The sequence below is a fragment of the Grampus griseus genome (genome assembly GCF_964374135.1).
Source record: "Grampus griseus genome assembly, chromosome: 17".
Classification (NCBI taxonomy): Eukaryota; Metazoa; Chordata; class Mammalia; order Artiodactyla; family Delphinidae; genus Grampus; species Grampus griseus.
The window spans coordinates 28789638-28809556 of NC_139011.1; positions in this window are offsets into that span (position 1 = coordinate 28789638).

Consider the following 19919-nt stretch of genomic DNA (forward strand, 5'->3'; position numbering starts at 1 on the left):
TATATACTTATAAATATAAAATATAAAAGTATAAGTAAAATGTGTTATGATCCAATGCACTGATTTTCTGTCTTTTAAAAATTTATTCCTGTGGACCCCAGTCACTGGTGTGAATATAGGAACCCATACAAGTTTTTCCTCTTAAATATTGTGGATGAAGTTTTTAAAGTCTCCGGCATTTCTTATTTTTACTCTCATTAAATTATCTGACAGGGGCTTCCCTGGTGGCACAGTGGTTGAGAGTTCGCCTGCCGATGCAGGGGACATGGGTTTGTGCCCCGGTCCGGGAAAATCCCACATGCCGTGGAGTGGCTGGGCCCGTGAGCCATGGCTGCTGAGCCTGCGTGTCCGGAGCCTGTGCTCCGCAACGGGAGAGGCCACAACAGTGAGAGGCCCGCGTAACGCAAAAAAAAAAAAAAAAATTATCTGACATATTTATTTGACTTTTAAAATTATAGACAAGTATCTGTATTTATCTAACTATTAAGAAAACAAATGCTTAACATTAAGTTTCCTAAACTACAAGTAAATAAAGACACTGGTGCCCATAAATAAAGAGATAAAAGAAATTTTGGCAAAAATCTCAAAAGAACATATATTTTGGTCTTTTAAACTAGCCCTTAATTATTTTAAAAAATAATTCATTTTTACAAAAGACAGAGAAAATACAATTTCATGTTTGGGCAGAAAAAATCATAATAAACCTGGGACATTTTTTTACCAAAATACAAGATGCATTCAAAGATACCTGATAGTAATATACAAAATGATTAAAAAGTTCAACCTGCAGAGAAGACCACAAGTGAACAAGTAGTGACAACTTGAATATAAAAAAAAGATTACACATCACTATAACTAGATCATTTATTCATTCATGGATTCATTCATTCAACAAATGTTGAGTATATACTGTGTCCCAGGCACTGCTTTATGCTGAAGATAAAACATAAATAAAACAGATGAAAATTTGTGGTGGGTGAAGCTTACTTTTTTTTTTAATTTATTTAATTTATTTTATCTTTGGCTGTGTTGGGTCTTCATTGCTGCATGCGGGCTTATTCTAGTTGCTGTGAGCAGGGGCTACTCCTCCTTGTGAAGCTTATTTCTAGTCATAAGAGACAGAAAATAAATACATAAACACATGAATAGATAATAAATCATGTTCTGACATGAAGAGCACAGGACAAAAAAACGAATGACAGTGAGGGATCCTATTTTATATTGAACTGTCAGGGAGGGCTTCTCTGAAGAGGTGGCACTGTAGTCACTTAAAGGGTAAAGGATTGCACCGTAAATATCTGGAAGGAGCTTAACCCATGCAGAGGAGCCTGAAAGGTAAATCTCCAAGGTGGGAGGATGTTGGACAAGTTGGAGGAACATAGCTACTGTGGCTGCAGAAGAGAGGGAGGGAGAGATATGAAATGAACTCAGAGAGGTAGAGAGGGTCAGGACATGTGATGCCTGATAGGCCAAGGAAGGGATTTTGGAATTTCCTCTGAAAGGGTTAGAGGGTTTAACCGAAGGACTGACAAGTTCTGGCTCATGTTTTAGAAGGATCACTCTAGCTGCTGTGTTGACAGCAGCAGGGAAACCAGTCACGAGACTATCAGTACAGTTTAAGGCTAAGGTGGAAGTGGTAAAACTGGTAAGGAGTGACTGGATTTAGGATATATTTTGCAAGTAGAGTTGACATAATTTGCTGAAAAATTGCTATAAGAAATGACTTCATTAGATGTTCATGTGGTAAAATATATATAACTATATATAGTTCTTTAGGTTGAATCATTGAATCATTTCAAATTACCATCTTTATATATCAAAAAGAGGTCAAGTTTCAGAAATTTTATATGGTTCAACCAAAAAAATATATTCAGGAGTAATTACCATACAGCTGCTATTTAAAATGATAGGACTTAATGACATTGTATAGGAAGTAGAGAAAATAGAGAATAATTATAAGAACTGAGCTCCGGGATACTACAACATTTATAAGTCAGGAAGATGAGGAGGAAGCAACAAATGAATGAGTATCTAAGAATGTAGGAGGAAAATAGGAAGAAAATTATCTCTTGGAAATCAATTGAAGACAGCATTCCAAGAAGGAGGGGTTATTCAACTTTGTCAAATTCTTTAGGTAGGTTAAGTGACATAAAGACTCAGAAATGACAACACAAGTGAAACCAGTTATGTCTACAAAAGGCTATTTACCAATATTGTTGTAATATATTTCAAATTGAATGACAAGGAAAGAACTAAATGTCAAAATTTGAGACAAAGGTTAAACTGCACTTAGAAGAATATTTAGAGCTTTCAGTAAATCTATTTAAAATATGAAAGATATAAAAAAAACTGAAGTAATCATCCCACCATAAATTAGAAAGACGGCAACATAATAAACCAGAGGGAAATGAAGGAGAAAAACAAGGATAAGGCCAGAAATTAATTACATATAGCTTATTTATAATAAAGATGGTTAATAAAGCCGAAAAACAACTCCTTGAATAGATTAATAAAACAGAAAAGTCCCTGGAAATACTGCTTTTAAAAATGTAAAAAAAGATAGCCTCATTCGCCAAGGGCAGACAGCAGAAACAAGAAGAACTACAATCCTGCAGCCTGCAGAAAGAAAACCACATTCACAGATAGACAGACAAAATGAAAAGGCAGAGGGCTATGAACCAGATGAAGGAACAAGATAAAACCCTAGAAAAACAATTAAATGAGGTGGAGATAGGCAGCCTTCCAGAAAAAGAATTCAGAATAATGATAGTGAAGATAATCCAGGACCTCAGAAAAAGAATGGAGACAAAGATGGAGGAGATGCAAGAAATATTTAACAAACACCTAGAAGAATTAAAGAACAAACAGAACAATATGACCCAGGAATCCCACTACTGGGCATATACCCTGAGAAAACCATAATTCAAAAAGAGTCATGTACCAAAATGTTCATTGCAGCTCTATTTACAATAGCCCAGAGATGGAAACAACCTAAGTGCCCATCATCGGATGAATGGATAAATAAGATGTAGCACATATATACAATGGAATATTACTCAGCCATAAAAAGAAATGAAATTGAGCTATTTGTAATGAGGTGGATAGACCTAGAGTCTGTCATACAGCATGAAGTAAGTCAGAAAGAGAAAGACAAATACCGTATGCTAACACATATATATGGAATTTAAGAAAGAAAAAATGTCATGAAGAACCTAGGGGTAAGACAGGAATAAAGACACAGACCTACTGGAGAACGGACTTGAGGATATGGGGAGGGGGAAGGGTGAGGTGTGATAAAGCGAGAGAGAGGCACGGACATATATATACTACCAAACGTAAGGTAGATAGCTAGTGGGAAGCAGCCGCATAGCACAGGGAGATCAGCTCCATGCTTTGTGACCGCCTGGAGGGGTGGGATAGGGAGGGTGGGAGGGAGGGAGACGCAAGAGGGAAGAGATATGGGAACATATGTATATGTATAGCTGATTTACTTCGTTATAAAGCAGAAACTAACACACCATTGTAAAGCAATTATACTGCAATAAAGATGTTAAAAAAAAAAAAAGAACAAACAGAGATGAACCATACAATAACTAAAATGAAAAATATACCAGAAGGAATCAATAGCAGAGTATCTGACGCAGAAGAACAGATAAGTGACCAGGAAGACAGAATGGTAGAATTCACTGCCACAGAACAGAATAAAGAGAAAACAATGAAAAGAAATGAAGAAAGCCTAAGGCACTTCTGGGACAACATTAAATACACGAACATTCTCATTATAGAGGTCCCAGAAGGAGAAGAGAGAGAAAGGACCCGAGAAAATATCTGAAGTGATTATAGTCGAAAAATTCCCTAACATGGGAAAGGAAATAGCCAACCAAGAGGCAGGATAAACCCGAGGAGAAACACGCCGAGACACATAGTAATCAAATTGACAAAAATCAAAGACAAAGAAAAATTATTAAAAGCAACAAGGAGGGCTTCCTTGGTGGCGCAGTGGTTGAGAGTCCGCCTGCTGATGCAGGGGACACGGGTTCGTGCGCCAGTCCAGGAAGATCCCACATGCCTCGGAGCGGCTGGGCCCGTGAGCCATGGCCGCTGAGCCTGCGCGTCCGGAGGCTGTGCTCCGCAACAGGAGAGGCCACACAACAGTGAGAGCCCCGTGTACCACACACACACAAAAAAAAGCAACAAGGGAAAAACAAATAACATACAGGGTAACTCCAATAAGGTTGACGGCTGATTTCTCAGCAGAAACTCTACAAGCCAGAAGGGAGTGGCAAGATATATTTAAAGTGATGAAAGGGAAGAACCTACAATCAAGATTACTCTACCTGCAAGGATGTCATTCAGATTCAATGGAGAAATCAAACGCTTTAGAGATAAGCAAAAGCTAAGAGAATTCAGCACCACCAAACCAGCTCTAAAACAAATGCTAAAGGAACTTCTCTAAGCACGAAATACAGGAGAAGAAAGGGACCTACACAAACAAACCTAAAACAATTAAGAAAATGGTCATAGGAACATATATATCGATAATTACCTTAAATGTGAATGGATTAAATGCTCCAACCAAAAGACACAGGCTTGCTGAATGGATACAAAAACAAGACCCATATATATGCTGTCCACAAGAAACTCACTTCAGACCTAGGGACACATACACACTGAAAGTGAGGGCATGGAAAAGCATATTCCATGCAAATGGAAATCAAATGAGCTGGAATAGCAATACTCATATCAGATAAAATCGACTTTAAAATAAAGACTATTATAAGAGACAAGGAAGGTCACTACATAATGATTAAGGGATCAACCCAAGAGGAAGATATAACAATTATAAATATATATGCACCCAACATAGGAGCACCTCAATACATAAGGCAAATTCTAACAGCTATAAAAGACGAAATCAACAGTAACACAATAATTGTGGGGGACTTTAAAACCTCACTTACCCCAATGGACAGATCATCCGGACAGAAAATTAATAAGGAAACACAAGCTTTAAATGACACAATAGACCAGATAGATTTAACTGATATTTATAGGACATTCCATCCAAAACCAGCAGATTACACATTCTTCTCAAGTGCACACGGAATGTTCTCCAGGATAGATCACGTCTTGGGTCACAAATCAAGCCTCGGTAAATTTAAGAAAATTGAAATCATTCCGAGCATCTTTTCTGACCACATGCTATGAGATTAGAAATAAATTACCGGGGAAAAAACGTAAAACACACAGACATATGGAGGCTAAACAATACGTTACTAGATAACCAAGAGATCACTGAAGAAATCAAAGAGGAAATCAAAAAATACCTAGAGACAAATGACATTGAAACACGACGATCCAAAACCTATGGGACACAGCAAAAGTAGTTCTAAGATGGAAGTTTATAGCAATACAATCCTACCTCAAGAAACAAGAAAAATCTCAAATAAACAATCTAACCTTACACCTAAAGGAACTAGAGAATGAAGAACTAACAAAACCCAAAGTTAGCAGAAGGAAAGAAATCATAAAGATCAGAGTAGAAATAAATGAAATAGAAACAAAGAAAACAATAGCAAAGATCAATACAACTAAATGCTCGTGCTTTGAGAAGATAAACAAACTTGATAAACCTTTAGTCAGACGCATCAAGAAAAAGAGGGAGAGGACTCAAATCAATATAAATTAGAAATGAAAAAGAAGTTACAATGGACACTACAGAAATACAAAGCATCATAAGAGACTACTACAAGCAACTCTATGCCAATAAAATGGACAATTTGGAGGAAATGGACAAATTCTTAGAAAAGTATAACCTTCCAAGACTGAACCAGGAAGACATAGAAAATATGAACAGACCAATCGCAAGTAATGAAATTGAAACTGTGATTAAAAATTTCCAACAAACTAAAGTCTAGGACCAGATGGCTTCACAGTTGAATTCTATCAAACATTCAGAGAAGAGCTAACATGCATCCTTCTCAAACTCTTCCAAAAAATTTCACAGGAAAGAACACTCCCAAACTCATTCTACAAAGCCACCATCACCCTGATAGCAAAACCAGACGAGATACTACAGAAAAAGAAAATTACAGACCAATATCACTGATGAATATAGATGCAAAAGTCCTCAACAAAATACTAGCAAACAGAATCCAACAACCCATTAAAAGCATCATACACCATGATCAAGTAGGATTTATCTCAAGGATGCAAGGATTCTTCAATATATGCAAATCAATCGATGTGATACACTATATAAACAAACTGAAGAATAAAAACTATATGATGATCTCAGTAGATGCAGAAAATGCTTTTGACAAAATTCAACACCCAATTATGATAAAAATTTTCCAGAAAGTGGGCATAGAGGGAACCTGCCTCAACATAATAAAGGCCATATACAACAAACCCACAGCAAACATCATTCTCACTGGTGAAAAACTGAAAGCATTTCTTCTAAGATCAGGAACAAGACAAGGATGTCCACTCTCGCCACTATTATTCAACATAGTGTGGAAGTCCTAGCCACGGCAATCAGAGAAGAAAAAGAAATAAAAGGAATACAAATTGGAAAAGAAGAAGTAAAACTGTCACTGTTTGCAGATACATGATACTATACATAGATAACCGTAAAGATGCCACCAGAAAACCCCTTGAGCTAATCAATGAATTTGTAAAGTTGCAGGATACAAAATTAATGCACAGAAATCTCTTGTATTCCTATACACTAACAACAAAAGATCAGAAAGAGAAATTAAGGAAACAATCCCATTCACCATTGCAACAAAAAGAATAGAATATTTAGGAATAAATGTACCTAAGGAGACAAAAGACCTGTATGCAGAAAACTATAAGACACTGATGAAAGAAATCAAAGATGACACAAACAGATGGAGAGACATACCATGTTCTTGGATTGGAAGAATCAATATTGTGAAAATGACTATACTACCCAAAACAATCTACAGATTCAATGCAATCCCTATCAAACTACCAATGGCATTTTTTACAGAACTAGAACAAAGAATCTAAAAATTTGTATGGAGACACAAAAGACCCCGAATAGCCAAAGCCATCTTGAGAAAATAAAAAGGAGCTGGAGGCATCAGATTCCCTGACTTCAGACTGTACTACAAAGCTATGGTAATCAAGACAATATGGTACTGGCACAAAAGCAGAAATATAGGTCAGTGGAACAGGAGAGAAAGCCCAGAGATAAACCCACACACCTATGGTCAAATAATCTATCACAAAGGAGGCAAGGATATACAATAGAGAAAAGAAGTCCCTTCAATAAGTGGTGCTGGGACAACTGGACAGCTACATGTAAAAGAATGAAATTAGAACACTCCCAACACCATACACAAAAATATGCTCAAAATGGATTAAAGACCTAAATGTAAGACCTGACACTATAAAATTCTTACAGGAAAACATAGGAAGAACACTCTTTGACATAAATCACAGCAAGATCTTTTTTGATCCACCTCCTAGAGTAATGGAAATAAAAACAAAAATAAACAAATGGGACCTAATTAAACTTAAAAACTTTTGCAGAGCACAGGAAACTATAAACAACACAAAAAGACAACACTCAGAATGGGATAAAATATTTGCCAATGAATCAATGGACAAAGGATTAATCTCCAAAATATGTAAACAGCTCATGCAGCTCAATATTAAAAAAACAAACAACCCAATCCAAAAATGGGCAGAAGATCTAAATAGACATTTCTCCAAAGAAGACATACCAATTGCCAACAAACAGATGAAAGGATGCTCAACATCACTAATCATTAGAGAAATGCAAATCAAAACTACAATGAGGTAGCACTTTACACCACTTAGAATGGGTATCATCAGAAAATCTACAGACATCAAATGCTGGAGAGGGTGTGGAGAAAAGGGAACCCTCTTGCACTGTTGGTGGAAATGTAAATTGATACAGCCACTATGGAGAATAGCATGGAGGTTCCTAAAAAAACTGAAAATAGAATTACCATATGACCCAGTAATCCCACTACTGGGCATATACCCTGAGAAAACCATAATTCAAAAAGACATATGCACCCCAATGTTTACTGCAGCACTATTTACAATAGCCAGATCATGGAAGCAACCTAAATGCCCATCGACAGATGAATGGATAAAGAAGATGTGGTACATATATACAATGGAATATTACTCAACCATAAAAAGGAACGAAATTGGGTCATTTGTAGAGGCGTGGATGGACCTAGAGATTGTCATACAAAGTGAAGTAAGTCAGAAAGAGAGAAACAAATATCGTATTAACACACATATGTGGAATCTAGGAAAATGGTACAGATGAACCACTTTGCAGGGCAGAAATTGAGACACAGATGTAGAGAACAAATGTATGGACAGCAAGGGGGAAAGCAGGGGTGGTGGTGGTGGTGGTGGTGGTGGGATGAACTGGGAGATTGGGATTGACATATATACAGTAATATGTATAAAATAGATAACTAATAAGCACCTGCTGTATAAAAGTAAATAAATAAAAATAAAATTCAAAATAATCCCCCCCCAAAAAAACTAGTAATAAGCTATAGATGTAACAGAGACTTTTTAAATAATAGACTATTAACAACTATATGCCAAGACATTTGAAAACCTAGCTTAAATGGATACATTTCTGGAAAAATGTAAGATTCCAAGATAAACCCAAGAAGAAATATAATACTTGAACAGATGAATCACCATTGAAGACTGGATATCAGAATCAAGAACACCACCCTCCAAAAATGACCAAACTTTGGTCCTACATGGTTTTTGCAGTTGAGTGCTACCAAGCATTCAAGAACAGATCATCCCTTTCTCATACAAGTTGTTTCAGAAAAACAGAAGAAAGGAGAAAGCTGCCCAATTCATTTTATGAATCTAATGTAACCTTGAGTTTAAAAATGGATGAACAGGGAATTCCCTGGCAGTCCAGTGGTTAGGACTCCACACTTTCACTGCCAAGGGGTCTGGGTTTGATCCCTTGCTGGGGAACTAAAACCCCACAAGCTGTGTTAAAAAAAACACAAAAAAACAAAGATGAACAAAGCATGGAAAAACAGAGACAACAAAAACAAAATGATATTGTTTTCATACCCATGAAAACAATGATGTTTCATGGGTATGATGGGGTATGGTATGATGGGGGCATCCACCTCTCCCATAGATTTTGGATCTGACCTCTAAGATCAGTTTCAAGTTATGTGACATTACACTCCCAGTGGTTGTGCAAGAGAAGACAGGAATAGAAAAGTACTGAAAGAAATAATGGCTGAAAACTTTTCAAGTTTAGCAGAAGACAAAAACTGACAGATTCAAGAGGCTACGTGAACACCAAACAAAGAAATCCACACCAAGATTCATCATAGTCAAACTATGAAAGTGAAACTTAAAAGCAGAGAGAGGGAGAGAGGAATAATGAATAGGGAAAAAATTCAAATAGCAGACTTCTCATCAGAAAATATGGAGGCCAGAGGAAGTGGAACAATATTTTTCAAGTGCTGAAAGAACTGTCAATCCAGAATCCTACACCCAGTGAAAGTATCTTTCAGGAATGAAGGGAAATCAGACATTCTCAGATGAAACAAATCTAAGACAATTGGTTATTGGAAGGCTTACCCTAAAAGAATAGCTAAAAATAGTACTCTAAACAGAAAGAAAAAGGGTTTGTTTTTTTTTAGTCAAGAAGGAAGAAAGAATATGGTAAGCAAAAATATGGGTAAATACAATAGGTCTTCCTTCTCCTCTTGAGTTTTCTGAATTGTCTTTGAGAGTTGAAGCAAAAATAACACTGTCTGACGTAGTTCTAAATGTATGTAGAGGAAACATTTAAGATAATGGAGGAGAGTAAAGGGACACAAAGGGAAGGAACGTTTTTATACTTCATTCTCACAGGTCAAACGATGACATCAGTAGACTGTTAAGTTAGGTAAATGTAATACCTACAAACCCACTAAGAAATGTTATACAAAGACATATTCAAAAACACAAGAGATGCATCAAATGGAATCCTAAAAAACACTCAATCCTCAAGTACCCACAGAAGGTAGGAAAAGAGAAACACAGAGATAAAAACAGAGACAACAAAAACAAAATGATATTGTTTTCATACCCATGAGAGTAATTGATGGGGGCATCCACCTCTCCCATAGATTTTGGATCTGACCTCTTAAGATCAGTTTCAAGTTATGTGACATTACACTCCCAGTGGTTGTGCACTATAACATCAGACTGCTACATAAAGGCAGGGATTTGGGCCAGCTTCTGGGCATTAAACACAACTCACTAAGGCCAGCTTCGTTCATCCTGGACTCCCTCCTGCACATTTAGCACGGGAAGACGAAACTGCGCTGAACCAAGGTTCCTCTGCCCTCAAACAATTCATTATCCCTTGGACACATCCTGGAAGGTACTTTGTCCTGGATTTATTTCACAGTCTGGGGAGGGTCTGAAAAGTATCTCTTTTTCTCAAACTGTATAGCCGTGACGGAATAGACATACACTGATTACAGATAAGATACTAAGTCCATGCTGTGAAATACCTACAATAATAAGAAATCAGATCAACCATGTAGGAAAACCCAGAGTTTTAAGTATGGTGTTTCTAGAATCCGAATTCTCAAAATGGTTCAATATTTTCATTAAAAAAAATTAAATAAAAATGCTTTTAGAATTTTGATACTGCAAAATTGATCTTGTTGACAGAAAACATGAGTGAAATAACCCCTAGTGACATTCGTGCTGTTCCCTAGGATTTGCAGTGATGACAGGCACAAATGCTTGGTTTTGTTGAGGAAGTTGGTAGATGGGATTTGGCAGGTTTACAGAGCACTTAACTGTATAGATAATAGCCCAGGGCCCCTCTAAATTATAAAAACATGTTCAGAATCATAATCTCAGTTTGGGTGGTCTAGTAAGATTATCACATCATTATTTCTTAAGATCCCTTAAAACTAGTGGCTACTTACTCCCTTGGTCACCTATGATTTTGAGTATCTTGATAACTGGTTATTTATATCACTTATAGGTTATTAACATCACTATGATGGAACTTGAATTCTGTTCTTCAAAGATGTCATACTGACTTTAAGCAGATATTTGCAATGTCAGACTGAAATTCACATACTTTGCCTCTACAGTCCAAAGATATTGACAGGAGATTTGAAGTTAGGTTAAGAACACTTTAAACTGACTTTTTATAATCAGGCACACCAATTGTAAAATTTGATCCCAATTTTTTAAAATCTAAAGTTTTCTGTTTTTTTCTACAGTCCTATTGAAACTAATTACAACTAAGCAGTATGGAAATATTAAAAATAAAAACATGAGGTGAGTGGAGGTTGGGAACAGACATTTCCTTCCATCTAGTTGAGTTCCCAGACTCTTAATTCTCAGTATGATTTTTCAGGTAGGACATAGAGGTCAGAAGCTAGACCTAAGATCTCAAAATGGGCTGTGATGCAGGACTAAATATTTCTAGTGTTTTACAGAAAGAAAACTTTTAAAAAATGAAAGAACCCTGTTTCCCAAATGGCAAGTCAAAAATATTTGGGTTTCTTCTAAGGAATTTTAGGTGTTTCCATGCCCTACTTTTACTCCCTCTTCTTTGCCTCCCTTTTCTTTCACTTTTATCTAGGAAGGGGGTGGCAGAAGTGTTAATTCTTTGGTAGACTGAGGAGAGTAGAATTCATGGACATGCATACGCCCACATAACCAACATATACAGATCCAGAGCTCCCACCCCTTGCACACCTGCTTTGTCTACTTATTTCCTTCTCTCCCTACTCCTCCAATACCATCCAAGGAAAAAGTGATGTGACTGGATTGTTGAGAAAAGCATTCATTATGGAAGAAATGTTCCACTCCTCACGGCTACTGGTCATGACAGAGAAGACATAATCTGTTAGGACATAATCTGCATGACTTCACATTGTCCAGGACAGAATGGCATGGATAACAGCTGTTTGTTACAGATGAAGACAAGGCTCCCAGGATTTGAGGGATAACAGATACTAGAGAGGATACAATGTTTTAATATAACTGTGGTAGTTTATCTTCTTAGACTCCAATAAATTTTTGTGAGAGATGCAAGGAAAGATTGAATTTCCTGTCTATACTCTGTTTATTGAAACTCCAACCTTGCCCTTGGGGTGGAGGGAAAGGTTATATATAAGATACTGAGTGAAAGCCAATGGAGGTAACTGTGAAAGAGATGAGGAAATGCCAAAGCTTCAGAGAGTTTTGTTATGTCAGAGAGACATTTAAAATATATAATTTAATATAATGTAAACAAAATTAAACTTTTTAGATGTTTTTATTCACTGAAACTTTATCCATCTCTATGCTGGAATCTTGAATCCTCATGAGTACCTAGTTTATTCCAATTGATTGAGAGCTAGAGAAGAATTTATGGATTTCTAGGTACTTTTCTTATTCTTAGACTCTGTGTCATTAGAGAGTACCTTATTGCTTCTTTCCAGAATTCACATTCAGGAAGCAACCTGACATTTAGCTAATATGCCTCAAGAGTTTCCATGGAGGTATGGCTCAATACTCTGTGTCAAAATTCCCTTTTTCAGCACTCTTTCTCATCTGCTTCCAATAGTATACGGTGTTTTCAGATGGCAAGCTCTACTCTGATGTGGCATCAGGCAGTCCATCACTTCTTTCTTTACATTCTTCCTGTAATGTAATAGTTAACAATTCTTGGTAAAGCAAATTTGTTTCTCCTATCAGGTACTGAATACAGGAAATGGGAAAACTCAAATTAAAAATGAACATCCTGAATCAGTAAGAGAGTTCAAGAAATTTAGTTTTAGATTCATATTAGGAAGAGAGTCAGCACCCACCTGATACCAGTGACTAGAAATATTAGATTGTACTATAGGTTTCTTTAAAAAAAAAAAGGAAACAATTCATCCAGAGGTTATTTTTTAATGTATGGTTTAAAGTAAGAACTTAATTTTATTTTTCTGCTTCAGAGTCAATGTAGCTGAGACAGCTGTGTAGTATAGTGGCTAAGATCATAGACACTGAATCCAAACTGCCTGGGTTGGAATCTCTGTTTGGGAATTGTCAATTTATCTAATCTCTCTGTGCTTGTGCCTCAATTTTCTCATCTGTAAAGCAAAACTATTGCCTACTTCATATGGTTATGAGATTGAGTGTGTATGCCAACATTTGAAGCAGGGCTGGAACATAGTATGTGTCTAATAAATATTGATTGTTGTTGTTCTTATTATTATATGTCAATGTTACTTTTTAAATAATCCATTATTTCATAATTGATTTAAGTAGCTAATCTATCCTTATCAGTTTCCCTGTGTACATAGGAATGGTTTTGGAATCTCTATTCTATTATAACAGTTTATTTGTCTGTTCCTGGGCCAGTGCTAGAGTAATTTAATTATTACATATTTGTAATAAACCTTTATAACTTATGGGTAAGTCTCTCATCTTCACTTTACTTTTCCAAAAACATAATGCTGAATGAAAAGAGTAACAATGTATCAAATAAGATCATTTCTGTAAATTAAAAGCACATACGTAATACTTAATATTGTCTATGGACACATATTTGCAAATATATATATATGATGGCTTGGAAGGACTCACATTAAATACATTAAGAATAGGGACTTCCCTGATGGTCCAGTGGTTAAGACTCTATGCTCCCAATGCAGGGGGACTGGGTTTGATCCCTTGTCAAGGAACTAGATACCTCATGCGGCAACTAAGAGCCCACATGCCACAACTAAAGATCCCGCATGTCACAACTAAAGATGCTGCACGTGGCAATGAAGATCCCATGTACTGCAACTAAGACCTGGCACAGCCAAATAAATAAATAAAATAAAATATATATTTTTCTAAAATAAATTTTAAAATACATAAGAATCGGTGTCTACAGGAGGGAAAATGGATTTGGAAATGGGCAATACAGCGAATAATAAAATTAGATGAAGAAATTAAATATAAAAGGGAAGTTGAGCATGGATCAATGATGACACTTGACTATATACTGAGAATCATGACAAAACGATTCTATGAATGTAAGATCAAAAAACTTGAAAGGGAACAAGCGAGAAAGGAAGGAAAGAATAAGTGAAAAAAGAAATGAATAGCTATATTGAAGGCTCTGAATAATGCCAAGAAGCCAAAAAAAAAAAAAAGAAAGAAAGAAAGAAAAGGAAACATGAGCTTCAGCTCTCAACCAGAGAGTGGGTTCTGTTAAGTAAACTTAAAGGATCTAATAGAACTGTCCACAGAAGATCTAAAGAACTGTTGGAAACTTAGGCACATACATCTCCTACCCCCTACTATAGCTAGCTTGCCAACTCTGAAAATATGGAGGTCTTCTGCCTAAGGAAACCTTTTGAGACTCTTTCAACTGTTTTTTTTAATGGATAAATAATACATGTAGTACTGTACTTCAGACAATGATTCAAGTTTGCTGAATCACAGTGATTTTCTAATTTCAGTCATCAGTAGCATTGTTTAGTGGAATATGCACTAATGTGACTGATGTTTTCCCAGGAGGATGTTGTCCAACCCTATGGAAGCTCCCCTGAATCCTTCCTACTCTTGAAAAGAAAATCTGGTTGACTAAATTATCTTATTTCCCTACAGTCAGCTTTAGGCTCATAACAGGAAAAATATTTATGCAACTGTGGTTAAGCTTTTGGAAAACACACATATGTGCAGAGAAAAAAAAAAGGGCTGGGTGAAAGTACCCTTGGCTAGAGGGATAGGAAGAAGTTATGCTGGCTTTGTTAGGAGTCATGAAGAGACAAAATGCAGAGACTGGTAATGGCTTAATTTGATGCAGTCCTGAGAAATTAAAAGTTTTCAAGCCAGTAAGAGTGGCAGTCTCCCAAATGAGGAGCATTCATGTGATCTTGTTTGGCCTTTGTGAGACCTACAATGATTATCTCTAAATGAGCAAGACTGAATAAAAGCCACAAAATGTTCTTGCCTGTCCTGACCCATGTCATGTCCATACAGTAGGAACTCACAAGGATGAAGAACCTGTATCGTCTCTTTTGATACGACACAATGCATAGTAAACCTTTCATTCACCAACATTTACTTCAAGGTCCAGTTCCAAAGCCAGGGCCTTGACTTATAGACTCTGTATCCTCCTCCCCTTCACTCCGCATGCACACAAACACTCAAATGGAAAAAATTAAGGTTATATGAGGCAGTGTGTGCCCTAGATCTCAAGTGTCAGGTGTCCTATGGCTTTTAAAGGAACTGATAAGGACTGGGAAAGAAAGGACCTAAAATTTTTTGAGAGAGCCTCTCAACTTTGCCATTTCCCAAGCTCCACATTATCTCAGTGGATCCTTACAACCACAACAACTCTGTATACTATGTGTCATCATTATCACCCCATCGTAGCATATGAGGAACCAAAGCTCAGAGAGGAAATGCTCACAATCAGAAAGCAAGTAGCCAGGCCCAGCACTTCCACCCTCTTTCTGGTTTCACATGCTGTGCTATTTCTGCTGTAAAATGCAAAAAAAGTTTCAATGGAGCAGCAGACACAAAAGTAAAATCCCTTCTCCAGAAGAAGTAAATTGAAATTATAGATTGCAAGTTAACAATCTCTGGCTATTCCTTTTTTGATGGGTCACCAAATGACACAAGTGTTCCTTGGGCAGTAGTGATCCTGAATTGGTATTTTGTTCACCAATAAAATGAGAAGTTTTTGCCTAAAATGTTTAAAGTTTTTCTAGATCTAACCCAATTTGTTGTGTTTCCTTCCCAAAGGACACCCTCTTTCCCATTCTCAATTAAGACTCATGCATTGTGGCTGCTGAATAATGGCCTTTACAGGGTGGCTTATTAAACAACAGACTTTGCCTTGTTTCAGGACCAAATAAAACAGCTGTCCACTGCCTTTATTCCCCAGGAAATCTTCCCCAAATTGCCTGGTTTAATTTAATTCATAGTTTCTGAAATGTCTCCAACTATTGATTCTTTGGGGGTAATCAGACTCTTCTTAAGATGCCAACATTCTAGAAGTAATAAGAAGTTATCAATTATTCACACTTAAATGTGAATTAGTTCAGCCAGCAGGCTGTTCTCTTAAAATTCACTTGAAATTTCTCTGAGAGGAAAGTAGGGGAGGCATGACTGGAGGGGAAGAGATACTATTTGGGAATAGTAGAAGGCAGAAATCATCATAACTAGGGTTTTAAGTATCTGGAGAGCAATAAGAGGTATTACCCCTCTAGAACTATAGTGGAAAGTATGCCAGTAGGTAGCAAAATAGAATGATAAACAGGTAGATGAAGAGATGAAAAAGACAGAGGGTAGTTTTTGCCTCCATGCCAACTCTGCCTATTGAAGTGAACAACCCAGATCTTGAGATTTTCCATGAAGGCCATGAAATCCATTCCCTACTTCTCAGGAGCTACTCCTTTGCAGAGGCACAGACTACAAACCAGGACACCATTCCTAGCCTGTTCCTGTCCAGCTGACCAGGGAGGGAATCTTCTGTACTCAAGTTGCAAAGTAATTGTTCCAAAGGACTGTGGCTCCTATTCTTCCTATCTAATGATAAAACAAAAGACACTGGAATCAAACTGCAGCACATCTGAAATTGGTTAATGTAGGAATGAATTATTGATGACTAGACGTTCACCTTTATAGCTCCATATCTCTAGTTTGAGTGGAGAGGTTTCTGCTTTGTGTCTTACAGGAAGCTTATTATGGGAGGGGATGTTTTCCATGATTGTGGATTTAGGGTTGAGCTTTTATCACTGTTAATTGCAATAGAGAGAAGAGGAGGGGAGGGGAGGGGAAGGGAGATCAAAATGTTTTTGATATGTCCTCACACAATATTTCTGTTCTAATAAATGAAAATGGGAAAAAGAGGTGAGTGTTCCCCCACCCTATTGAAGTCTTTGCAAATCCTTTCAGAGTCTTAGCAAGTGGGTAACAGCTTAATTCTTTCCTTTTACCCTCCCTTTGGTTACCAAGAATAACAGGCAATGGAAACGTATTAGAGTGTTTGTGGAAACACTGTGCAGGGTGTGTTCATTAGCATTCTCCTATAAGCTTCTAATAAATGTGTGTGGTTACAGAGAGATGATATAATCAGTTTGTGGGGAGTGCTGCTCTGAATGCATCACAGCTGGATCACGCCCAGCAGTGCGTTATGCTACCTCTAAGAAGTATGAGACTCCAAATAGCCTGAGGATTATTAACGATAGTGAGTTTGTTGGCACAAAGGAAAAATGCAGAATTTTGTCTCAGAATAAGATGGTTTTTTGTAATGCTCATTCCCTAGACAGAGATCAAACAAGTGCCTTGAACATAGATGATACTGGTAAAAATTATACTCTACAGGGTCTTATCAGAATTAAATAAATGAGATCATTTTAGAGGGGTAGGAAGTATAGTTGCAATTTTGGGGAAGAAAATCCTACAAAATTCAGACCTTGACTCTTGTCACAGCAAACCCAGCTATAATTTTTCTTTCATATTCAAAGCAGGCTGAACAGTCTGCCTCTTACTTGCATAGACCAAACAACAGTGGGGATCTTTAGAGAAGATAAGGTCCAAAACAGCTGTTCACATGTATGTGACAGGAGTTTTGGAAATATTCCTACGCCAGGTCCTCTTTAGAATCCGACGCTTCATGGGTTTGTGGAAATGTAAAAGCTTTGTCATTGGTCCTACTTTGCTTTCTTCTTCTGCCTACTTTTTCAGTCATCTACACAGGGCAGTGTTTGTTTGCAGGATCTGGAAATGAGAGAACTAGTAGGGAGCAGATAATCTGTGGGATGGGTGACAGGAACAACCCATGGGATGATATCCAAACAGAATCTTCCAGCCTTTGCTTCCTTCAATGATCCATTTGTGTAGGGGCATTATAGTTTGTGCAGGGCCAAACCCTTAGGAGGGACTCTTCCAGGAAATCTGGGTTTCACGCATAAGAATAAAACCTCAGGACACTCTATCTTCATTGCTAAAGATCTCCTTTTGGGTAAATTTTTCTTTTTTCACCAGCGTGGTCTTCTTGGCCTCATTCATGCCTGTTTCTTATCCCATCTTGAGGAAGCAGTTCTCGTCATCCAATTATTACATTCACTGAATTGTAGATTGTTATGAGATGAAAACTCTTCCAACTTGTACTGAGTTCCAATGAGTTAAACAATAGTTTGTGATTCTTATAAGAGAATACAGAAGAAGGAGGCAGATAATTAAGTAATTATGGAAACAGAGCCCAGAGAACCTCTCAAGGTCCTCCAATTGACACTGAATATCTTTTTAGTAAACACAAACTAAGCCCTCTATGTTTCAGAGTTAATGAAGTAAAGTAGCATTTTTGCTACTCACTCCAAGATGAAAATAATACCATACTAACAGCTGAAGATACACAAACCCCAGATTTCAAATACCAGCTCTGAGTCACAAAAATAATTAACAACTAAGAAAGCATCTGCAGAATCATAGGTTTCACATATTTCAATCACCCAAATATAATGAATAAACAAATAAATACTGAGATCCTATAACATATTCAGCACTGTGGGGACAGGGGAAAGAGAATTAGTTAATACTATGTATGCCTTTGGAGTGACAAGAACTTCTATGAAACCACTACAAAGGATACCTCCAACACTTTGTGTAGAAGAAGTCATGGATACTCTAAAGAAAATAATCAACACTGTGGCAAAATTTTCAAGAAAGGAGACAGGAACTTAGCTGAACCTTGAAGAATAGACAGAAGAAGCGTCTTTTGTTTTTGATGAGAGGAAAAAAGGCAAGTTCAGGCAAAACCAAATTGAATTCAATTATTCAGGAAGTATGCATTGAGCACATTATTACCAAGAATTGTGGAAGTCTAAAACATCAACCTATCTTTCCTTTGTCCTAGGGGTTTGTCAGAAGAAGCCAATGCTCAATCCTTTCTTTTTTTTTTTTTTTTTAATAGCTATGCTTGTTGCTTATCTATTTTTTTAATTAATTTATTTATTTATTTTTGGCTGTGTTGGGTCTTCACTGCTGCATGTGGGCTTTCTCTAGTTGTGGCGAGTGGGGGCTACTCTTTGTAGCGGTGTGCAGGCTTCTTCTCATTGCGATGGCTTCTCTTGCTGCGGAGCATGGGCTCTAGGCATGTGGGCTTCAGTAGTTGTGGCACATGGGCTCAGTAGTTGTGGTTCGTGGGCTCTAGAGTGCAGGCTCAGTAGTTGTGGTGCACAGGCTTAGTTGCTCCACGGCATGTGAGATCTTCCCAGAGCATGGGTCAAACCTGTGTCTCCTGCAATGGCAGGCAGATTCTTAACCACGGCACCACCAGGGAAATCCCTCAATCCTTTCTTGATGACTTTCACACTTAAACATGGAACTCTTGCTTAAACTTCTCCTTCTGCCCCACTACCTTGGTGTACATAACAAAAATATAGCTGAAATGCTGATTGCCAGATTCAACAACACAAATAGAAGTCAATTCAAAAGATTCAAACTAAATTCAAAGATATTTTTATTTTAAGTCTTCCATCTGAAGGTATAATAGTCTCAGTGAAGTGAGATAAATATTCTGATTCTGGAGTAGGCAGTTAAATGGACTGGTACTAAATTTTCTATATGAATCTTTATTAAAGGGACAAAGGGTCAACATAATTCAGTGTTTTCAACCTGAGTTAAGAAACCAGAGAGTCCATGGTCATATTTCCCAGTTTCTGTAAATGTATGAATAGAAATTAATTTTATAAATATAATTTAAATAACTTTTAAAATTATAGTAAAAATCCATTTATTATACACCAGGTTATGAAACATGAAAGACCAGCAATCCCAAACTTGCTGGACTAAATTGTATATTGAAGAATTCTTTCATAGGACATTTTTCATGGAAAGAGCTTTCACTGAGTTACTTGTTC